General features: G+C 41.2%; 1 protein-coding gene and 1 long non-coding RNA gene across 7 annotated transcripts in view; one reads left to right on the top strand and one right to left on the bottom strand.

Moving 5' to 3' along the window:
• The window catches only part of SPMIP4 (sperm microtubule inner protein 4), a 34,175-nt gene extending 32,278 nt beyond the window's left edge, over positions 1 to 1,897 (bottom strand). For 2 of the 6 annotated variants that reach the window (XM_081533855.1, XM_081533851.1), the window contains exon 1: positions 132 to 286. The gene's annotated coding sequence lies outside the window, so the exon portion shown is untranslated. Of the gene's footprint in view, positions 1 to 131; positions 287 to 785; positions 936 to 1,614 lie in introns of those variants that run through there. The other 4 variants (XM_081533854.1, XM_081533850.1, XM_081533853.1 and 1 more) reach the window with 3 other exon arrangements.
• The window catches only part of LOC145523496 (uncharacterized), a 127,806-nt gene continuing 115,867 nt past the window's right edge, over positions 663 to 12,601 (top strand). The window contains exons 1-2 of the long non-coding RNA XR_014066626.1: positions 663 to 880; positions 4,459 to 4,580. This is a non-coding gene — a long non-coding RNA (uncharacterized LOC145523496). The remainder of the gene's footprint in view (positions 881 to 4,458; positions 4,581 to 12,601) is intronic.

Raw genomic sequence — 12,601 nt, 5'->3', positions numbered from 1 at the left:
TGCAGCACAAGCGAGACCCCAAAGTGAGAATTCCACCCCTCCTTGGGACTTGAGGGAAGCAAAAGATGCGCCTTGGCCAGGACCTGCCTAAGCCTAGCCTCCAGGGCCATCAACGCCCTGCCGATCGGTACCTCGGGGTTCCGACGCACCTTGGGACATCAGCCTGGAAGTCTTAGGCGGCCGAGCCTCCTTTTCCCCTCCTTAGAGCTGGCGGGCCTCTGCGGGGCGTGGAATTCCGCCGTTGTCCGCACCTGCGGCCCGGGGGAGCTTGCGTGCAGGTGCGGGTGAAGGAGAGAGAGGGCCGCCAGGCAGGCCAGGGGTGGGGTTGAGGGTGCCTGTGACGGCGACCGTGACCGTGGCAATAGGTAATGCATGCTTGCGGGGCGGCGGGCTTCGGGGAGGAGAGCAGGAGCGGCGGTGGGCTCTTAGAAGTTTCGGAAGAAGCCAGCCCACGAACTCCTGGAACCCGTAAGAACTGGAAACCGGAAGGAAGGCGGGGAAAGAGGGCTAGACTCCCAGTCCATGCGCGAAAGGAGTTCTTCCGGCACCCCAGTCCCTTGGCCCCGCCCCTTTACTAGCCCCTCGCTTCGTCCCTGGCCCCGCCCCCTGGCGCCCCCTGGCTCCCTCTGCAGGCCATATCACATGCTCCTTCGAGGGCTGCTTGGTCCAGGCGGCTCCGGGCCCTGGGGCCCGCGCGTTCTCTGCTGTGCACTGGACAGTGGAAGAGTGCGGTGCCACGGAGACTCTGATGAGGTGGGAGCCTCCAACACATTCGTGTCCCTTACCCTCAATGGGTAACAGTGTGGCCTTATTGAAGGTGGCTTCTGCAGGACTCAGCACGTGCAGCCCCTATGCCAGGCCGAGGGTCTTCCCCCGCTAGGTGGGTGCGGACAGGGCAAACAGGCAGTGTGCCTGCGGTGGTCTACCCGATCAGCAAAGACCTCGCCCCGCTTCTGTTACCTTTGTTACCACCACCCCCTTCCCCGCCCCCAATCCTCTCCGAAGAAACGAATGTGAACCACGATTCTGCACCTACGGGACCATGAGTCTCTGTGATGGCTGAGGACAGGGCCCCTGAGAAGGACCCTGATGTGGGAAGGTTGGTTACTTTTGCGGAGAGAGAGGCTGGAACTGAGCCTGCAGGAACACAGGGTAAGGTGGGGGCAAGAACGACCACTTCTCAGAAGGGAGGTGTAACAGAGCTGTTCTCCGCCTGTTTCCCAACTTTTTAATCAACCCACTACTGGGTATTCATTTTGTGCTGTGCCTTCCAGGTGAGTGTTAGCTGATATGAGGGAAAGAAAGCTGCGTTAGAGTAGACCAGGTGGTAATTTTGTATTCCTGGCCTATTTCTTTGTCCCTGCACCTCTCTGAGTCCAGTAGTTACCAGCCACTAAACCAGGAAGCGTAGATTTTTCAGGAAGCAGAGTTGTGAATTAGATGAAGTTTAGACTTTCTTTTTTGACCCCGTTAACATTTTTTTACCCAAAAAATTTCTCATAAAAGTTCACCTCAGCCTTTTTGCTGCTTTGTGTGTGCAGGGTACCCAAGACATTATCTTGTCAGCCCAGCCCATTTTATGTGCCTGGCCTCCCAGGACTTTACATACCTCACCTTTTCCCATGCTTGACCTTTGTCCAAATTTCCTCATGGCTTGATTCTTCCTGGGAGGTAATAACTGAGTGTCATAGGTTTAATCAGTGATATCTGATGAAGCTGTGTCACTAGCCACGTGTTAGTATGTAATGGGTGTTTGTGATACCAGGAAATTTGAGGAAACTGAAAGTTGATTGACCAGGATATATGGTAATAGCTTCCTGATAAGTTTGAAATTTTATTTTGGTCAAATGACTGTTGTTGTTTAGTCGCTCAGTTGTGTTGAACTCTTTGCGACCCCACGGATTGTAGCCTGCCAGGCTCCTCTGTCCAGGGATTGTCCAGGCAACAATACTGGAGTGGGTTACCATGCCCTCCTCCAGGGGATCTTCCCAACCCAGGGACCTAACTCATGTCTCCTAATGTCTCCTTCATTGACAAGTAGGGTCTTTACCACTAGCGCCACCTGGGAAGCCAGAGTGTAAAGGGTAGGAAAATTTAATTATTTTTGCCTTTGTTATTTTCAAGTAAAATTTATAGGCAAGAATAAGTTTTTTGCCAGATCTTTTAAAAAACAATTGTTTTCTTTGGAAATGTTTTTACATCTGCAAGATTCTAAAGGATGTCAGGATTGGGTCTATTATTTGACCAACACTCCTTAATCTAGGCTTTTATGATTTAATTCACACCATCTCAGCCATCTGGTGATATGTATGTGACCCCCAATGATACATGTCATAGTTGTTTAGTCGCTAAGTCATGACCAACTCTTTTGCAACCGCATGGACTGTAGCCCACCAGGATCCTCTGTCCATGGAATCTCTTGGGCCAAGAATACTGGAGTGGGTTGCCATTTCCTTCTCCAGGAGATCTTCCCAACCCAGAGATCGAACCCAGATCTCCTGCATTGCAGGCAGATTCTTTACCATCTGAGCCACAAGGGAAGCCCCTTTACTGTCCTAGAGTGGGTCAAAGATATTTATTACCATAAGAAAAAAAGCCCTGGATCAAATTCTGTGTGGATTTTCCCTATAGACTGTGTGGAAATCCCTATAGACTGGAGTCGGTTGCCATTTCCTTCTCTAGGAGATCTTCCTGACCCAGGGATCCAACATGCATCCCCTGCATTGGAAGCAGGTTCTTTACTGCTGAGCCAGCAGTAGCCTCCTGTCTAGATGTGTGCAGCATGATTAAGCAAATCCCCTTTTGGCCTGCCATATTGACTTCTCTTTCACTACCTCATTTCCCTTAAAGTATTTTGTTTACCTTTTGTATTACTCGTAATTCTTCCAGCAGGGAAGGTGAAATCTGAAATGAAAAAAAAAATGTATGCATAGAATATTGCATCTGAGTTGACAAAAATTCCAAACTACGAAAACTAGACCTTTAACTGTCAAGAAAAGAATATGCAGGAAATATATAATAATGTAAAGCATGGACTATATTCTATAATCTTTTTAAAGGATGTTATAGAGACTTTTAACCCAGTGGTATTTGATAATGAATAAAACTTTAAGAGACTTAGTACTCCTTGGCAGATATGAATATTTTTATTTTGATCTTTTTTCCAGTTTTATTAATATAATTGACATACAGCACTGTAAATTGAGGGTTCCTTGATGGCTCACATGGTAAAGAATCTGTCTGCAATACAGGAGATGCAGGTTCAATCCCTGTATCAGGAAGATCCTTTGGAGAAGGGAACGGCAACCCACTTCAAAATTCTTGCCTGGGAAATCCCATGGACAGAGGAGCCTGGTAGGCTACAGTCCATGGGGTTGCAAAGAGTTGGACACAACTGAGCAACAAATACTAACTGTATAAATTGGGAATCCCTGGTGGCTCAGTGGTAAAGAATCTGCCCACCAATGAAGGAGACTCGGGTTCAATTATGGGTTGGGAAGATCCCATGGAGAAGGAAATGGCAACCTATTCCATTATTTTTGCTTGGGAAATCCTGGCAAAAAGGATTGCCAGGAGAGGAGCCTGGTGGGCTACAGTCCATAGGGTCACAAGAGTTGGACACGACTTAACGATTAATCCACTACCACCACCACCACTGTATAAATTTAAGGTGTACAGCATAATGACATGACATGCGTTTTATGAAAATGAGGGACTTCCCTGGTGGTCCAGAGGCTAAGACTTCGAGCTTCCAATGCAGGGCACCTGGGTTTGATCCCTGATTTGGGAACTAGATCTTGCATGCAGCAACTAAGACCGGCACAGCCAAATATTCAATTAATAATAGATAATAGATAAATACTTAAAGAAGATAAATAAAGGAAAGCCTCATTCAAAATGGAGTTGGGAAGACCTAAGGGGGAGCTTTCATACACACACCACTCATCACATTTTACACATTCTAGCCAGAAGAAGCTTAATTGACAGCAGGAAGAAGGAAGATTTTCTTCTTGCCTGGAAATAATCCAGCCAATGAGAAACTGTTCCAACCCTGAAATCTCCTCCAGTGAACTTTTAAACAAACAGCTCCTCCCACCTTCCACTTTCCTACTATTCTTTTATAAAAGAATACTCCACCTTTTGGTCTCCAAACTATGGGATTCACTGGTGGCTCAGACGGTAAAGAGTCTGCCTGCAATGGGTCAGGAAGATCCCTTGGAGAAGGAAATGGCAACCCACTCCACTATTCTTGCCTGGAAAATCCCATGGACAGAGGAGCCTGGTGGGCTACAGTTCATGGGGTCACAAAGAGTTGGACACGACTGAGCAATTTCACCTTTCACCTTTGGTCTCCAGACTATGGTTTGCCATAGTTTCCATGGCCCAAAGGGCAATTTGCGTGGTATTCCCAAATAAATTGGATTTTGCTGGCTAAACTGTTACCATTTTCTTTTAAAGGTTCACATTACATGGTGTCAAAAGGGGTATTCGAAGGAGTTGAATCCCTAAAGAACTAAGGATCCTGGGAATCATGCCTGGGATCCACTTGATCCCCTTGTGTTCTCCACTCTTTTGGTCTGGTAAGTCTCCTCTCAGATTCAAGCTCATTCCTTTTGATTGAGCTCTCCAGCTTTTTAGGGGGATCTGTTTTTGTTTTCGTGATGCCGTTGCCCTCTGTGTGAGCACTCATTTGTTTTCTGAACCTCTGGTTTTGACGTATGGGATCCCAATTCTCTAAATTCTCTCAGGAGAGTCCTCCTTCTGGGACCATGGCTAACTTTGTGTTCAAACTGTGGTCCCTTCTTTTGCATATTTTCAACTAAATGGACCAACTTAATAAAAAGTAGTTTAGAACTCCAGTGGTCACTATGGGGAACGTTCAACCTCTTCATTACTGATAACTGTACATGCATTAAACCATTGGTCTGTGGATAAAATAATAATGTTTATGAATCAATATTGGTGAGGAAACATTAATAAGGCCTCATGAAGTGCCTACTTTGCTTGTCCCACCTGTTCAAAATATATTCCTGGGTAACTGTCTGCACTGCCCCTGAATACTTTATTTAAAAATAATTTTAACGTTAAAACATTTTTAATTTTATATTGGAGTATTGTTGATTTACAGTTTGTGTTAGTTTCAGGTGTACAGCAAAGTGATTCAGTTATACATATACATGTATCTATTCTTTTTCAAATTCTTTTTTCTGAACATACATGAAATGATATTTATTATATGAAATTGGCTTAAGCAATATGGTGGCTAGTAAGTGCAAATCTGCTGCCCTTTGTGAACAAGCCTGATAAGCAGACTCCAGCCACCCATCAATCACTTAAAATTGTTCAACTGACCATTCAAATTTTTGGAAAATAAATTTTATACAACTCCCCCTGTCTCATGGATAAATAATAAATATATTTTCATCAGATATTTATAATGTCTATTTTTGTTATATTTTATATTGGACTCTTAATTCAGTGATACAATAAAGGAAGGGTATGAGGAAATAGACTATTTTTTTCAAGGGAGTACAAATTGGTATGATATAAAAGGAAGGCAATTTACCAGCATCTGTTAAAATTATAACTGTAGCATGGACACAACTGAAGTCACTGAGCATGCATGCATAGCATTTTGGCCTAGGAACCCCTCTTCTAGGAATTTTCCTACATGCATGCACACATAGGGTTTGAAAACATGCATAACAGGGCTCTAATGCACACAGAGATTATTCACTGTAACACTGTGCATAATAGGAAAAGATTTGACCTAATTGTTCACCACATAAATTGTTATTTTCATGCAATGGGATACCAGGCAGCTATTAAAAAGAATGATGGCATGTTTTATATATTGTCTAGTAACAACCTCTGAGATATAGTTTAATGGAAAAAATTCAAAGTACAGAAGAGTTGTGGAGTATGTGCTATTTGTGTAGCAAATGAAATTATATGTTTTCTTATAACTTATGTGTATACGTGTGTGTGTATATATATATATATATAAGCTGGAGAAGGCAATGGCACCCCACTCCAGTACTCTTGCCTGGAAAATCCCATGAACGGAGGAGCCTGGTGGGCTGCAGTCCATGGGGTCACTGAGTCGGACATGACTGAGCGACTCCACTTTCACTTTTCACTTTCATGCCCTGGAGAAGGAAATGGCAACCCACTCCAGTACTCTTGCCTGGAGAATCCCAGGGATGGGGGAGCCTGGTGGGCTGCCGTCTATGGGGTCGCACAGAGTCGGACACGACTGACGCGACTTAGCAGCAGCATATATATAAGCATTTCTTATATATGCATACTATTCCTAGAAATATGCACAAGAACCTGGCCACATTAGTTGCCTTTGAGAAGGGGAACTAATAACTGGACCTCACTGGCAGCAGGGAGGTATTTGACCATATTCCTTTTTTGCACTTTTTGAATTTGAACCATAGTACCTATTTGTTGCAGATTGCATTTTCTGGAAGCAAATGCTGAGATGGAGTTTGGAGTCTAAGCTGTTTATTAAAAATCAACACCTGTGGAAGGAAGAAAAGGAAGCAAGATTGGGTGGAGGGACAAGTCCATCAGTGATATGAGCCTGACAAAACCTTGGCTAGCCTTCCGCAGAGCTCTAGAGCACTGATGGCATCTCAGAGCAGTCCTAGGTTGGGTGGGAAAAATTGTTTTCACCCCTGACTCAGTCAGGCATTGACTGCTTCTGATTTGGGAAGGGTATTATGGTGGGGCCAGGTAGCTAGCTCTCTGCAGCTGAGACAGCCCCCGGCAGAGCTGACAGCTTGAGCGGCAGATCATATTCTGAAGGGAGATCTAGGTAGTGTGTCTCAGCAATGACATTACATTTCCTACCCCTATGCTTTGTGAGAATTTGAATGGATATAAAATCCCAACATGTGAAGGAGGAAGTCATTTTCAGATGAATAAGTCTTCAAACAATATACCTTCCAGGCACCTCTTTCTACCTGTTTAAGTCAGTGATTTCCCCCCCTGGCCTTTGCACTCTAAGGCAGTTTTAACTGATGCAAGTAGTAGTCTCACGTTTTGTTTGTTTAGAAATTTGAATCCATGTAGAAAAATTTCTAAACATATTGAAATTAATTGCTTCTGGGTAATAGAAATTGGAGGTGGATGTGGTTGGGGCTTGGGACATTAGTTTTTCATCCAACTGGGACAGTTGGGAGAGTAAAAGGGAGGGCTCTTAATACTTAGGCTGGGGTAACAGGCATAAATCTGAACTGTCCCTGGGAAACTGGAAGTTTTTGCAGGCACCCTAACTAAAAGCCTTGCAGAATTCTTTTGACTTTTTAAACTTGTGCATGTATCTCTTTGCTAAACATAAAATAAATCCTAAAAGAAGATTGATAAGGTTTTGGAAGTTAATTAGTACAACTTCACACAAGCAGAAGTGACATCTGGGATATTCCTTTTTGATATCCCTATTTGATGTATAACCATCCAGTCTCTGCTTAAACACCTTTCCATGACTCATATGAGTCAGATCAATTACTGGGCAGTTACAGTTGTTAGAAGCTTTTTTAAAAACTGCCATTTTGTAACTTTTTAATAATAGTCATAGCACAGAAGCCGTTCCCTCTGACTAGCCCTGGTTTTACATGTGCATCGCTTTCATTAGTCCAAGAGAAGTGACATCTCTTCCCTGTCCCTCCTTAGCTTTTCTATACCGCTGTGCTGTATTTGTTGGTATTAGAGTAAACAGTGCCCACAGACTTGAAAAGTGGGGAGAGCAGGTTTGCTTAAGCTAAGAAACAAGACTGCAGAAATGATTTAGTGTCTTGGGTAAGGTCAGCAATAACCCTACAAGGTAAAAGCCTTGCCAGGTTTGATTGGCAAGTGAAAGGCTCATGCATCAGAGAAGTCACTGACTCCAGTGATATAACCCCTGGCTTCACGCCTGTTCTCTTCTTCTGCCAGGCTGCCACCATTGCCCTCTCTCTGTCCTATGATGTAGGACATGACCAGGATTGACAGAGAGAGAAGGCAGAGGGGGCAGTTGTTAAAATGTTACTCACACAGACTGAAATCCAAATGCCTTAATTCACCATGATATGTTTTGATTAATGAGAGTGAGAAAGTAAAGAGGTTGTGATTTCTAATCAAAGAAAGTAATGCTTTAGTTACTGAAATGCAAATGCCTTAATTGGGAGGGACAAAAATTAATAGAAATAATTAACAAAAATTAATGCGGTCAAAAAGATATATTAAGAGGAAACTTAAAGCATCTTTGTCACAATTAGAACTACATTTGGCTTGTGGTAAAAGAAAGTATGTAAAGAAAGAGTCAAATGTAAATATTTTAGCGTTTGATCAATTTATGCCTTCAGTTACTATTTTAATTTCATGATTAACAACCTTTCCATTACATTGTGGATGTTTTAATGTAGAAAGAATCTTGCTGATTCTTAATGGGTACTGTCTGTTTTGTTTAAGTATTCTGACTTTCCTTAAGATGTGCTGATTCCTTAATGCTAATAATCCTTAACTCACAGCTAGACTGAGGCTGTAAAAATGTTTACTTTCGTCTACTATAAACTGTTGAATTGAGGTGATTTGCATTAGTTTAAAATTTTAGTTGTTAACTGAGCCTTTAGTGTGCAGTATATTGTACAATATAAAGCAAGAGGATCTTAAAGACTTTCTGTTGTGGTGGGGTGGTGATCATTGTTTTTTGTCTAAGATTTTAAAATCAGTTATGTACAAATGTGGAATATTTTCTGCCCTCTAGTGGTTAAAAGTAACTTTGCAATATCAGTTACAATTCAGTGCTTTAAATTACAAGGGAAAAGCTGTGTGACATTTTAAAAGCAGGTTGAAAATTATGTAGGTATATTGCCATAGCTAATTAGTATTGCTGCATATTTTAAGAAAGTGAGACAATAGTTTTATGTTTTATTAATCACAATATAGTAATGCCTGGAAATCTGGCAAGAGGTAAAATAAATTTTGAGATAATTTTTCTTCAGTATTAAAATAATATTTCTCTATCTCAACAAAAAGAGTATTAATTCCACATTAATCTTATTGAAGTATTACTCCACTCCTCATTCTAATAGTGATTTTACAGTTCAACTCCTTTCATACTTTAGTTCCTACATTTATGAAGAGAATAACAGGGGATAATACTTCTTATTTCCTAACCTACACATAGGATAGTACATATTGCCTTTGAATTTTGTTCTAAGAGGAAAATTTCATGATATAGGAAAAACAAAAATGGGCCATTAGAAAGAATGTGATAGTGCCCTGAAGTTCAAAGAGAAGTGCTATAACGTAGTATGTGTATGACTGTTGTCCATTATCCATTTCCCAGGGAAATTAAACTAATCAAATGTTTCATCTTCATTACCGTTCTGAAATAAATGTGTTCTCATATCTGACTGATAACAGAAGTTTTTGCTCTCCCAGATATTTCTAAAGAAGCACTAACTTCTGCCCCAGGTGAATACAAAGCCATATAACCTAGTGAGATGATAAAATAGTTTGGGAGAAAAAAAGATTAGCAACAATTACTTCCTTTCAAAATAACCTTCCAGGGAATATAGGAAAAATTTAATGTTCTGGTGAAAAATCTAATATTCCTAAATAAGCTTGTCAGAATCAGAGCATCTCTAAAAAGCGTCAACCTGATTGTTGTCAGAGGCATTTTTTTCTGGTAGGCAACATAATGTTAAAGCTTTGAGTATGGTTATTTAAATATTAATTGTGTGAGTATAATTAGAGAATAGTACTAGACCTTGTAAAAAGGCAAGTGAAATGGACTTAATGCCACTGAATTGTACACTTAAAAACAGTTAAAACGGTAAATATTATGTGTATTTTACCACAGAAAAATAGAATACATAAAAAAGGCAAATGAAATCTCCCTGATTGCTTTCATGCTTCTAACAGCAAATAAAATGTACAACATCTAATAAATGTTTTAGGAACTCAAGGCCACTTAATAAGTAGTAAGTTAAAATAAACATTGGGTATTATGTTCACCAGATAATATTTTCCTAATTCAATTTGACTCCAAGCAGCAGAGTGATATTTTCCACAGGGCATTTAGTAACAAACATCAATCTGTGAAAGGCAGGGAAAGGCTGCAATAGTCCAGTACTCCCACAATTCATGTCAGTGGACTGGGACAGGCTTACTTCGGATTTACTTTAATTCCTTTATTGCTTTGTCTCAGTTCATTAATGGGGTTGGTAAGAGACCGCAAATAACCCAGGGAGTGAGAGACGTATCCAGGCAGAGGCGTGCTTACTAATACCTTTCCCAGCTCCACTGGCCAATTACTGCGTATTCAAAGCCTCTCTTGACCAGTTCAGTTCTCCCACTGAAGCAGAAACTGATAGTTGATGAAATTGATAATTGATGATAGTTGAGTTTCATCATCAACTATAGTACTTTCTTTGCTATAGAAAAAAAATCATTAGTTGCTTCTTGAGAGTCTAAGTTAAAAATGGTAGGGCATTTCTTCTGTGGTGTTTTAACTATTTATGGTCATTTATTACTAAGGTAGACACTTCCTTACTTGCTCTGAAGGTAAATACCTTAACAAATGGCTAGGTTAAAGCTGTCCAGGCATCTAGGTCTTTTTTTTTTTTCCCCTTTCTTCCTCCTTTCCTCCTTCCTTCCTTCTTCCTAAAAATCTGTATATAATGTTTAAAGCATTGAGGCTTTCTTCCTGGACTCCAGTGTGCTCATGTTTTCTTTTGAGAGCTTCATTCAACAACTGTTTCCTGACTACTCACTACATTTGGGGGCTGGATGGGAGGAGATTGACGGGATGGTGGACAGGACAGTGGATGAAGAAGGAAAAGCACAAACTTTGAAATGAAACAGACCTTGGTCAAGCCCATCTGTTAGCTCTCATTTCTTCAGAATGTTCTTTGTGAGCTCGGTTCTCATGTGTAAAAATGAACATAACAAGAATGCTTAAAACAGTATTAAATTTAAAACAGACAGTTATCATTAGCAATCAGTAGTCATAATTATTATTAAGCTGGGGATGGGATACAAAGAAGAACAAGCTAGTGCAGTGGTTCCTAATTAAGGATGATTTTGCCTCCGAGGGAACATTTGGCAATATCTGGAGACGTCTTTAGTTGTCCTATTTATCGGGTGGTGCTACTGTCATCTAGTGGGTAGAGGCTACTGGTGTTGATAAACATCCTATGATACACAGGGCAGACCCCATAGCAAAGAATTATCCAACCCACAATGTCAACAGTGTTGACCTTGGTTGAGTAAAGGAAAAACATTAAAATATGCTATATATTTCATGTAATATAAATATATATTTATGTAATATATATTTCATGTATATTTCAAGGAAGTGAGCTTGAGGAGAGGCTGGGCAGACCTGTCTGATTGCCTGTCCAATATCCATGCTTTTTTTTTCTGTCCTAATGTCATTAACACAGTGTGCCCAAAGGATAAACTACATTTCCCAGCTTCCCTTGCAGATTAAACCAACCAATGACATGAAAGAGGAAGTTGTTGGATGGGATCCTTTAGAAAAAGAGCATCCCTATGCTTTGCCCCTTTTTTTAGCTGCGCAATGGCCTCATGGGAGCCGAGATGGCCTGGTGGGAGTCATGTGATTGGAATGATGGGTCCTTGATGACATGGAATTCCCACACCAGCCTAGAACTGCTTCCTTCCAGACATTGTTATACGTGTGGGGAAAAAAAAGTCTCTCTTGGTTAAAAGTGTGTTGTTTAGGTTTTCTTTTATATACAGCTGCATCCAAATTTGACCAGGATTGGGCCTTGAAGGATTTTGATAAGTATTAAAGGGGCCTTTGAGCTGAAGGAATTAGCACAAATGAAGGCAGAGAAATGTGCATATTTTTGTGAACATGCGTATTTCCAGGGAATAACGTGTAGTTTGGTATGCTTATTAAATAACATAGTAAGTTACATTAGAAGAGTGTAGAGTAATGTTTGCAGGAAGGTCTTTAGAGAAAACAAAATGAAAGAGAAAAGACTCACATGAAGAAAGTAGAGGCTGGCACTTTCCCCTTTCTTGGCTGTTTCATTTTGTTGATCACACCTAGATGAACACTGACCTTTCGTTTTTCTCACTGAGAAATTGGCCCCAGAGTCAGTACTTTATTTCCTTTTTCTATTTCTCAAGGTCATTGTCCTAGTATGGTGTATGAAACGTGGACCTGAGATCTCATGGAAGTTGCCCTCTGTGAAAATCATTGACCTATATAGCATGTGTCATCCCCACCTTTCCCCGGAAACCCCACATTCCCCTTGCCTTTACAGGCTGGCTAAGGTTTATGTTAGGGTGAATCCAAGTGGAATTTGTTTGAGGCAGTGAAGTGTAGGAAGAGAGGAGGCAGGGTGGAGAATGGAATGTTTGAGGGGATGTGCCTGGTAAAGCACAGGAGAAGAGCTGAGGAGAAGAGCACATTTACCACCTTGCTTCTATTGTCTGATATTCTAAAAAGCCAATATTTGGAGGAAGATCAGGCTAAACCACTTGAGTGATTTGGATTGTTTGGGTGTTATGTTCTCAGCACTTAAGTAACAAATTAGATAATAGTATTCCTTAATAAACTGACTTAGATATTAAT

This window comes from Giraffa tippelskirchi, chromosome 10, assembly GCF_054371585.1.
Source record: "Giraffa tippelskirchi isolate mGirTip1 chromosome 10, T2T-mGirTip1v1.2.pri, whole genome shotgun sequence".
NCBI classification, from domain to species: domain Eukaryota; kingdom Metazoa; phylum Chordata; class Mammalia; order Artiodactyla; family Giraffidae; genus Giraffa; species Giraffa tippelskirchi.
The sequence above is the reverse complement of the archived record's forward strand: the minus strand, read 5'-3'. Positions and strand labels throughout refer to the sequence as shown.